Source organism: Anomaloglossus baeobatrachus, chromosome 2 (genome assembly GCF_048569485.1).
Source record: "Anomaloglossus baeobatrachus isolate aAnoBae1 chromosome 2, aAnoBae1.hap1, whole genome shotgun sequence".
In the NCBI taxonomy this organism is placed as follows: domain Eukaryota; kingdom Metazoa; phylum Chordata; class Amphibia; order Anura; family Aromobatidae; genus Anomaloglossus; species Anomaloglossus baeobatrachus.
In genome coordinates, this window is record NC_134354.1 from 417,941,972 (window position 1) to 417,952,485 (window position 10,514).

Genomic DNA, 10,514 nt, shown 5'->3' on the forward strand with positions numbered 1-10,514 from the left:
CCGACGTCACCTCTTTCCCATCTTACCCTGCAGCCGGAAAAAAAATGGGAGGAGCGGAGCAGGCCACCACCGGTTACGAGAGGTGACGTCGGGTCATCTGGCCAGCGCAGAACGCTGGAGGCAGAGGGGAAAGGGCGGGCACGAGATGATGGGCGGGCACTTGCGATGCAATCTCAGCGCCGCCCATAACCTCATGCCTGCGCACACGTGACCAGTGGTCCTCGCGTGTGCAGCACCTCGGGCGCAGTGGGCGGCGTCCTGAGATATGAAATGGAGCAATGGGGGACGGCCTAAAGCGACAGGAGGCAGACTAACGGCCACCAGAGAGCCCACCCCCGTGTACCATTATCAAGATTTCAATACAAAAAAGGTACCACTTTATAAAGTCTTTATTTTGGTCAGAAAGGGGGCACAAACAACAGGAACATTGCTAAAATGCAGCCCAGGAGCTGCAGAGGGGGAAACGTTTAGGTTTCAAGATAAATTTCTGATGACAGGTTCCTAATGTGCACGCTGCATCTTTTGTTGTGTTTTTTTTGGGTGCAGTTAGGCTAGTTTCACACTACGTCTTTTTAACATCCGCTGAAAACGTTTTTTTAGCGGAAGTACGGATCCTGCTTTTACAGCAAATAACGTATGCAAACGCATATGTTATTTTGCAGGATCCTGCACTGGATGTTTAGGGGCGGGCATTGGAGTCATGTGATCAGGAGTGAGGGGAACTAGACTGGGAGGAGGCTTCTGACAGCTGCAGACGCTGGTAACTAAGGTAAACATCGGCCTTGGATACCCGATATTTATCTTGGTTACGAGTGTCTGCAGCTGCTAGGAGCCGGGCTGCCTGCACGCGTAACCAACGTAAACATCGGGTAACTAAGAGAAGTGGTTACGCGATATTTACCTTGGTTACGAGTGTCCGCAGCTCTCAGGTGGGAGAGAGAGGAAGGGGGAAAGACAGAGATAGAGAGAGAGAGGGTGAGGGAGGGAGTAGAGAGATAGACAGATCACGCGAGACTGGTTCTGGGCATGCTCAGTACTTTCTGGGCATGCTCAGTACAAAAGCAGGATCCTGTCTATCAGCATGCCAGCGTTCACCTGCGTTTGCGTGCGTTATAGTCAGGATCCAGCAATTTGCAGTATTTGGACGGAGCTCAAAAACGCTACAAGTAGCGTTTTTGAAACATGTTAAAAAACTGCAAGTCACTGGATCCTCACTATAACGCACGCAAACGCAGGTGAACGGATGTTAACGCGAGTCCATTGCAAATGCATTGAAATGAAAACGCATTTGCACTGGATCCGTACTTCCGCTAAAATAACGTTTTCAACGGATGTTAAAAAGACGTAGTGTGAAACCAGCCTTATGGTAATAAAACTGCATGCATTTCCTTCCCCAGAAAAGTCTATGAGATTTCAGTTTTTCTGTGCGCAAATTGCTGCATCTTTGTGGTGACCACAAATATGCAGCATGTCAATTCTTTCTGCATTTTTGAGCCCTTCCAGTCAATAGATTTGACTTAAACGCATTGGGCAAAAATGCAAGCTTTTTTTGGATGCATTCTTGCCGCGGGTGTGGGTTGTTTTTTTTGGTGCGAAACACGTGCATCTTTGTGATCACCACAAAGCAGTAGTACAAATGTGTACCTTGCTCGTGTCACTATATATTTGGCACTAACGTTGCTTAAAAAAAAACAACAACAAAACTCTGGTTTAGTTTTCAACTGAACTGGTAGCAATGACAAATCAAGATGGCAAGGTTTTATCCGCACACTGCCCTCATTGGGGGAGGGGGGGGGGCTACCCCCACCAAAAAAGATGAAAACAACCCTAAGGGTATTTATACATTTTACATGATTGAATGCCATGAAGAATCAACCCTGGCGCCTAGAGAATTATGTAATAGACAAGAGCAAAGTTTATCGTAACAGATGGGATTAACTGAAGAGCAAACTTTTAAGAAGCCAATACCAACATGTGTCATCCTGAAATATCAAAATACCACGCTTATATATAATAACCTTAGGGTAATCTCTCGACAAACAGATAAAATTAAAGGAGTTGTGCACTACTAGGACAATCCCTTCTGATTCCACATGTTTCACCCAGGTAACATGATAAAGCCTATACCCTCCTCCAGAACCGATGCCCTTCCAGCAGTGCCTTGGCTCGCTGTTTCAGGGCTAACATTAGTTTGTGACTCCATGTGAGCCCTGCATCCAATCAGGTCTAACTGCATTCACTTACTGAGGACTGCGCATTTGGTCCATAGGTGGGTGGGGGGTGGGATTTGGAAAGGAAGGCAGCACCGAACCATGCAGAATCAGAAGGGGTTGTCCTACAAGTGGACAACCCCTTTACTTTATGACAGGATCCTTAGTCACAACATTTTCCGAGTCATTTACCCCATGAACACTAAGAAAAGCTGACTAAACTGGACTTTGCCAGCTTATTCATGCTGCCTGACCCACTGCAGCATGAAAGACGGCTTATTGCAGCTGCCCATGTTTTACTCTAATACTATAGCAATTCAAATAAAGCAGTTGACAGCTGATCCGGGGCAATGGGTCTCATGACTAGTTTAAAGTGGGTTCCTGGTGACTTCTCCCTGACTCCCAAATCTTTTTGTATATGCATTAGGCTATGTTCACACAGGGCATCTTTTACTGCATTTTTGAGGTCACAAAGATGCACCAAAAGGCATGGATTTCCTTCATCCCGCAAAGTAAGATTTCTATTTTGCTGTCCGCACTGTGCATTTTTTTTGTCTGCATCTTTGAAGATGCACCATGTTTTTCCAGTGTCTGAGCCCTTTAGGTCAGACTTTGCTTAAAAAAACCCGCATTGGGCAAAATGCATCAAAAACGCATGCGTTTTTGCTGCGGGTGCGTTTTTTTTGGGCCAAAACGCTGCATCTTTGTGGTTAGAAAAGATGCACTGTGTGAACATAGCCTTAGGGCCCTTTCACCTTCAGTTTTGTTCCCCCGTTTAATGGTCCCATCAGGGCTTCTAGCTGAAACCCCAGCAAAACTGGATTCAGTGGTATGCACCGATGCAGCCATGGACTAGAATGGTGCAGACGGAGTCACCGTGTGCTTGATCGTGCACACGGCCCACACTCCTACTGGGGGTGGACAGTCAGGTGTAGTCTACTATGTCTGGGTGTCTGCCTCCAGTAGGGACCACTGAACGGGGGACAAAACAGTAAACAAGTATGAACAGACGATTCAACAAGTTCCATCAGAACTCTCCGCTAAGGACTTATGGGGGTTTTGCTGCTGCAGTGGACAGGGCTGACAGAACATACTTTATACATTTTATTTCTTCTTTATACTTCTGGTTATTGTTGTGTCTTTTATTTGGAAAAATACAGTAATTGGTTGTCATGTTAACTACTTGGCAGGAGTCCAGTCCATGCTTCAGAGATCAGAATAAATCTCTAGGGGCATGTTCAGTTTAGTTAATACAGTTTCTGGCACAGACTGCCAAAATCCACCCCAAAAAAAAATGTATTAAAAATATCTATTTATTAAATCTGCCTGCCACAAGCTTCCTATTGATTGTTAATGCAAACTCTCAGAGAACCGCTATAATGCATGTTGCTTTTGTTCTGCACAATTTTTAAAAACACATTGTAGAAAGATCATGTCAATTCTTTGGCACTAATAAACACACCCTATTGCTACACCCCATTATTATGGGCCAGAAAAATCTAGTCAAAAGTAAATGTACCCTAAAGATTTGTGTCTGCCAAAAGCCCATTACAATCACTGATCTGATCCTAAAATCAGACCCTATACACCAGTGTCATGATTAAGTGAAATGATACACAATAATACAGCGCATGATATTAAAAATACCCATTTTACATTATGCAATAAAGTATCCAACTATAAATAACCTTGTATTTCAAAGACCTTTTGCATGGGGAAATAAAGGTCAGAACATTTAACCCCCTTAATCTCCTACGCTAATGATATCCAGTGATAAAATTATAACTAGACATATTACATCAATTATAAGGACAATTTGTTGACAACCCATCTCCTTTGTAACCAGAAAAGGTTCTGCCAACAATGACCAAAATGTTTCATAAATCATCGCTGAACAGATATTCAATCAGCTAAGAGTATAACTATGTGCAATATAGTATGCGGCTAGTAAACGTAAATCTGTAGAATTTTCACATTCTTCTCTGCTATGAAGCCAGGCCACACATGCTCGCAGACCTCAGACAAAGAACAGCTGCTCTGGGAAGGAGGGGGATCATGGAGGCGAACACAAAGCGGTGCTGTGTGCAGAGCGACCATTCACATAATAGAGATGTGGGCTGGTAGGAGCTAAAGCAACACCAACCACAACTGGAGACAGATGTCCCGATCAGAGCACACCATGAACAAGGAGTATAAAGACCAAGCCAAAAATAAGCCCCTGATCCGACCAGTTTCTAGAGAAAGGCAAGTAATATATGCCTTCCCTTCTAAAAGTCAGCACCCTATAAGAGCCAATCCAAACATGAGCATTTATGCTTACATGACTGTTCATCACTGAAGAACTAGGTTCAATAAATGAGGGAACTACCTGGACAACTCATTTGTAATGACAGTCGCCCTTATAAAATAAAAGCAGATTCTCACCTCCTGCTGATATCAGGGTGGTGTATGCCTGGGCTTACATGGCCTAACAATCAGCAGTCGCCATTGGGCTCAGACAAGCTGAGCCAGTGAGTGCAGCAGCCCAACAGAGGCCTCCAATTTACTGCAAGGCTTCCATGACTTGTATTCCCAGCATGTGGAACAGCAGCCAGTGCGGGAGGCAATGATCTGCTGACTTTGATGAGCATTAAAGAGGTTATATAGTCATAACTGATTCTCTTCTCATTGGAAACAGCAAACATCACTAAGAACATTCATGCAACCCAGAATTACGAGGGCCCTCGTTCACCAGTGTACTAGCCTCGCAGGCCAGTCCATTAATCCCCATAGGGGCTTTTCTTCTGGGCCTTGTGAGGCCGTTCCTTCAGATCCAGAAACTCTAGGCAATATAGGCCATAAATCACAGTAATGAGAGGCTTGCAGTGTTTGCGGTCCTTCAGAGTTAGGCTGCTTTCATACCTCCGGTTTTTGCAGTGCAGCTCAATCCAACTCAAAAACCTATGCAACGGATGCGGCGAAAAAACCCCGGATCCGTTACATAACTTTTCCATGCGGCCCGTCCGTTTGACAGATATGGTTTGATACTGAGAATGCGCAGTTCAAAAAACTGCATCCGGCCGTCGTTGCAGTTTTTTGCTGCAGGACGCCGCATCTGGCGTCCATAGGCCTGCACTGTAAGTCGCGCCGCATCACGCCGGATCCAGTGCAATGCGTTTTTTTGCCGCAGACAAAAAACGCTGCAAGCAACGTTCCATTCGGCCGCCGCATTGGCTAAATATGCTGCATTCGGCAAAAACGGACACAACGCAAGGCCATGCAGCACAATACGGCGCTAATGCAAGTCTGAGGAAAAACGCATCCAGCAGCAAAAAACCTGGATGTGTTTTTTCTGCAAAGCGCCGTATTGTGCCTGATTGCAAAAAACTGGTGTGTGAAAGCAGCCTAAGGCTATGTGCGCACGGTGTGTATTTGCATGCAGTTACGCTGCGATCTGCAGCACAGCGTAACTGCATGCGTCCTGCGTCCCCAGCACAATCTATGAAGATTATGCAGAAGACGTGCGCATGTGGCGTATTAGAGCGCAGCGATTCGGCTGCTGCCCGAAGCGCGTGTTCTAAGAAGTGACATGTCACTTCTTTCCTGCACTTTGCCTGCATCCCCCGCTCTGTCTATGGCAGGGGCTGCAGTCAGAGCGCATGAAATCGGCTTTTTTTTTCATTAGACTCTTTCTGCAGGGATTTGAAGCGCACGTGTGCTGTTCAAATCGCTGCAGAAATTTCTGCAGGGATAAACGCTACTTTTGCACATAGCCTAATAGGTGCATGTTTTATAGGGTTGTCCAGAATTTTAAAAATATACTTAAGGCAGGGAACCTTATCTGATATACAGGAATCATAGGGGACAAGAAAAAAACAACAACCCACAAATTACCACAACAGCAGAAGCACTATTAAGAGGAAAACAAAATTAAAAAATTATAATGATCAGTGCAGAAGAAAAGTGACTGATATACTGGCAAAAACACGTACTTTACCAACTTTACTTGTGCTGTCGATTTGCGCCAAAAATATTTTAAGTGTAGTTACTATTTACGGTTATTGCAAAAAGAACACATTTATAAGCAAAACACTGCATCCATGTTGGCTGAGCACTCATCTCCAAGACACTTCAGGAGAGCTGGACCCTGCCCATTAATTTGCAGCTCTGGGCCCAGGAGAGGCGAGTCCATGAATGTAGGTCACCATCTAAAAAAGGTCACCTTGTCACTGGCTGATGGGCTCACACAATTTGATCCAAAAGTCAAAACATAAGTAGTCTTTATAGCAGTGATGCAATCCAAAGACTATTGTCAATGTTCACTTATAAAACTGAGCACTCAGTGCTGTGGTATTTGTTGGTAGACTACTATTTACATATATAAGATAATGGGGGGGAGGCAGCAGGATCATTGCAGGCTATAAGCTCTCTTTACAAGATAGGTTTTCAATTTCCATTTGACGCTTGCGAGTGTGGCTGATACTAGGACATCTTAGGGCACAGAACTCCCTCCTCTATAAGGCTAAGCCAGTTTTTACTTGGTAACAGATGCTCTTTGAAGAGGGGTTACCCAGGACTGAACTTTTTATTAACTATCCACGGGAAAGAACACGACTGACATTTGAAAATCACTGTCCACAGCCAAACCAAGCAGCGTGCAGAGCAGAACTCAGCAGCCCACTATGTTGTCTAGTGGCCAATGCAATGAATTTCACTTGAATTAAAGAAAATGCGGCAACCACTAACGTTGAGGGCTTAAGAATTCTGCCCCATACATCATTTAGTTCCAGCCAATTTGTGGGGGAGCCGGGTGTCACCACCAACCATCTCATACGGATGAGCACTCACAGATGGGTCATCAATATTTCATTAATAAGGCTATGTGCGCACGTTGCGTACTGGCCCTGCAGAAATTTCTGCAGCGATTTGAACAGCAGACGTGCGCTTCAAATCGCTGCAGAAACAAAAGCAGATTTTATGCGCTCTGCATATAGCCCCTCCCATAGACAGAGCGCACGAAAGTAGTAACATGTCACTTCTTTCACACATCCGTTTTTTCCTGTGCGGCACAGTCCGGCTCTTTGCATAAAAAAACGCAACCTTTTCTTTGCCGCCAGTTGCGTTTTTTGCATGGGCTTGCGTTCCGTCCGGTTTTTGCCGAATGCGGCAGATTTAGCCGATGCGGCGGCCGGATGGAACGTTGCCTGGCACGTTTTTTGTCCGGCAAAAAAAAAACAAAAACGCATCAACCGGATGCGGCGCGATTTGCAATGCATGCCTATGGACGCCGCATGCGTCAAAAATCGCATCCGGCCGCCGCATGCGTTTTTCCCCACTGCGCATGCTCAGTAGCCTGCCGCAAGCGGCAAAAACTGGACGGGCCGCATGTAAAAAAACTTATGCAAAAGGATGTGGTTTTGTCGCCGCATCCGTTGCATAGGTTTTAGAGCCGGATTGGCCGGCTCTGCTAAAACCGGAGGTGTGAAAGCAGCCTTAGAATGCGCGCTTCGGGCAGCAGCCGAAGCGCTGCGCAATAATACGCCACGTGCGCACGTCTCCTGCATAATCTTCATAGATTATGCTGGGGACGCATGAAGTTACACTGCGGTGCAGATCACAGCGTAACTGCATGCAAATACGCAACGTGCGCATATAGCCTAACTCTTTAAACACAAACTGTAATGATCAAGTGACTTATACAGCAAAATGTAGACAAGTCCCATTTAGACAGGCCGATCTCTACCCAATAACTGCCACTGACCAAGCCTATCTGTGACAGCGCCTATAAAAAGGTCAATAAATCAACACCGATGAGACCAGAGCGATTGTTGGTACAACTGCTCTCTTCCCATACAGAATCATGGAGTGACGAATTCTACCGCAGTAGAGAAGAATCTGATCAGCCGATTAACCATCTTTTTACTCAGTTACAGTGATAAATAGGGATGAGAAGTTCTACATGTTTATTCACTGGATTATTAGTTTGTGCCATTAATCTTGACATACTGTAAGGCATGTTTGTCTAATGGGTTTTCAAACAGGATCACTCTCTCCCAACTGCTGCCTGCATCAATCAGGAAGGCCAGCCTCAATAAAATTAACTAATGACCATTGGTATGGTCCCAACATAATGCATCAGCCTAACTTAGCATTAGCAGATGGAGAAGGTCTTGCTCAATGGGACTGCGCACAAGTAAAAAGTATGAGCTTACAAGAAATTGGAGATGGCACATAGGCAAGGGCGCTGTACACATCCATTTCAGACGCATTCTCATCTTCTGCCAATGGCTTTAAGCAGATTCCGTTTTCACTTACGAACGCTGGAATAAATATAACTGATGACGACCTATAATAGGTTTTCAATGGGCGAAACAGGAAATTGTATTGGATAGAAAAAGGCTTAAGCATTAAAATCAAAGTCCTTAATAAAAAAAAAATTGTTGATAAATGCATAATAGCCAAAATTACCGAGTTGCAAGGAAAAACAGATAGAGAATGTAATTTCACAATCTGTTTTTGTACGACTCAGTGATTTTGGCTATTATGCGCTTAGCAACAATTTTTTTTTATCATGGACTTGGATTTTAATGCTTTAAAATGTAATCATTTTTTATATTATTGGAGCAGATTACTTGTTTTATTGACATATCTACTTGTTTTGCACACTAGACATGGCAGAGCTATTAGTATCAGGATAAAATGTGGGACACAAAACATGACAGCAGATCTGGAGCCCATATCTACAGCAGCTCACAAAATGGCATTGAGGATTTGCCTCCATGGCATAAAGCCCCTCACAAGACAAGGGATCCCAGGTCCTGAGTCAATTAGGGTGACATATACCCCCACCCCACAAGGAAGTTAGCAGTAGGGAAAGATTGAGGGATTCAGTCTCCCTGGTGCTTTCTTTTAAGGTGATGTGGAGCCACTGGCTCACAAAGTGTGGAAGTGAGAATAAAGGTGAGGGGGGGGGGGGGATTTTCAATACCTTCAGTAGCGATGACTAGTCATGAACAGGCACTACCATGCTCAGCACTCATAAGGAGCACACTTGGACACTCAGATGGAGTTAAGTATAGTGAAAGTCATAGCGAACTCGAGCATTTTTCCAGAAAAATGCTCGCATTCCCCCATTGACTTCTATTGTACCTGCTACTCAAGTCATGCACATTGAGTGTCTGACCTGCTCATTTTGAGCACCTGAGCATGGTAGAGCCTGCTCATTACCAATGATCACCTAAAACTGAAGACAGTAAAACACAAGAAAACTTAGAACCAAATACTGGAAAATTAAAAGGGACGGTCTTCAGACATTTCTCCAACCCTTTTGCGTAACATGAGTAGTCAGGGCAAAGAGTTATTTTTTTGCTGTTGGGTTTCATTATCAATGTAGCCATTGTCCTGGTAGAGCTTTTGTTGCCCTGTCTATGGCTGCAGAATTAGGCTCCTTTCACACATCAGTTTTTAGAGGTCAATCACAATCAGTCGATTTATAAAAAAAAACAAAAAACACATAATTGGCAACTGAATCAGTTTTCTGCTCATCGACAGGTATTAGCGACGGATGGGCCTCACGTTTCATCCGTCGAAAATTGTTTGACAGAAGACAAAGTAACTTTTTTTGCGTACGTCAATAAAAAAAATAAATAAAAAGGACAGCGAAGGATCCGTCGCCGTCCGTCATGTGGCAGAATAGAAGCCTATGGGCGCAAGATCCGTCAAATGACGGATTACGTTTTTTTAACTGAGCATGCTCCAATTATTATTTAGCCCCCAGCTAGTCAGATCCATCCGAAAAGGGATCCGTCGCATCAGTTTAACCACAATCTGCGACGGATCCGTCGAGAAAACTGCTTGGGACTAATGGCAATAACTGGTGTGAAAGGGGCCTTATCTGAGCACGCGTCAGTAAGCACAGTGACTGATGGGGTCTGGGCCGCCTGGATCTGTCTCCTAAGCGCTCTGCTGATTTATTCATACAGATATTAACGTCAAATGGGCAAAATCAGGAAAAAACAGGCACATTTCTAAAGAGATGAAATTGCAGAAAATATTAAACCCCTCCCACCTCAAAATAAATAAAATTATATATATATATATTTATTTATTTTTTTTCTTACTCAATATACTTCCATTCTTTTGAGGGAAAAATTAGAAGCGCCCACAAAGGCAGACGCCCCTGTGAAGGGTGGGCTGTGTCCCCACAACGAGATGCTATTGTGCCGGCCTGCCGCGCCGATGCACAGCCCTCAGCGAGCCCACCGGCCGGGATAGGCCCGAGCCCCGCACGTCCTCCCCGCATCACTCCCGCCTGCCCTCATCACT

At 44.7% G+C, this 10,514-nt stretch overlaps 1 protein-coding gene across 2 annotated transcripts in view; it reads right to left on the reverse strand.

Annotated features, from left to right (window-relative positions):
* KHDRBS1 (KH RNA binding domain containing, signal transduction associated 1) overlaps positions 1-10,514 on the reverse strand; it is a 74,371-nt gene that overhangs the window by 20,723 nt on the left and 43,134 nt on the right. The window lies entirely within an intron of this gene.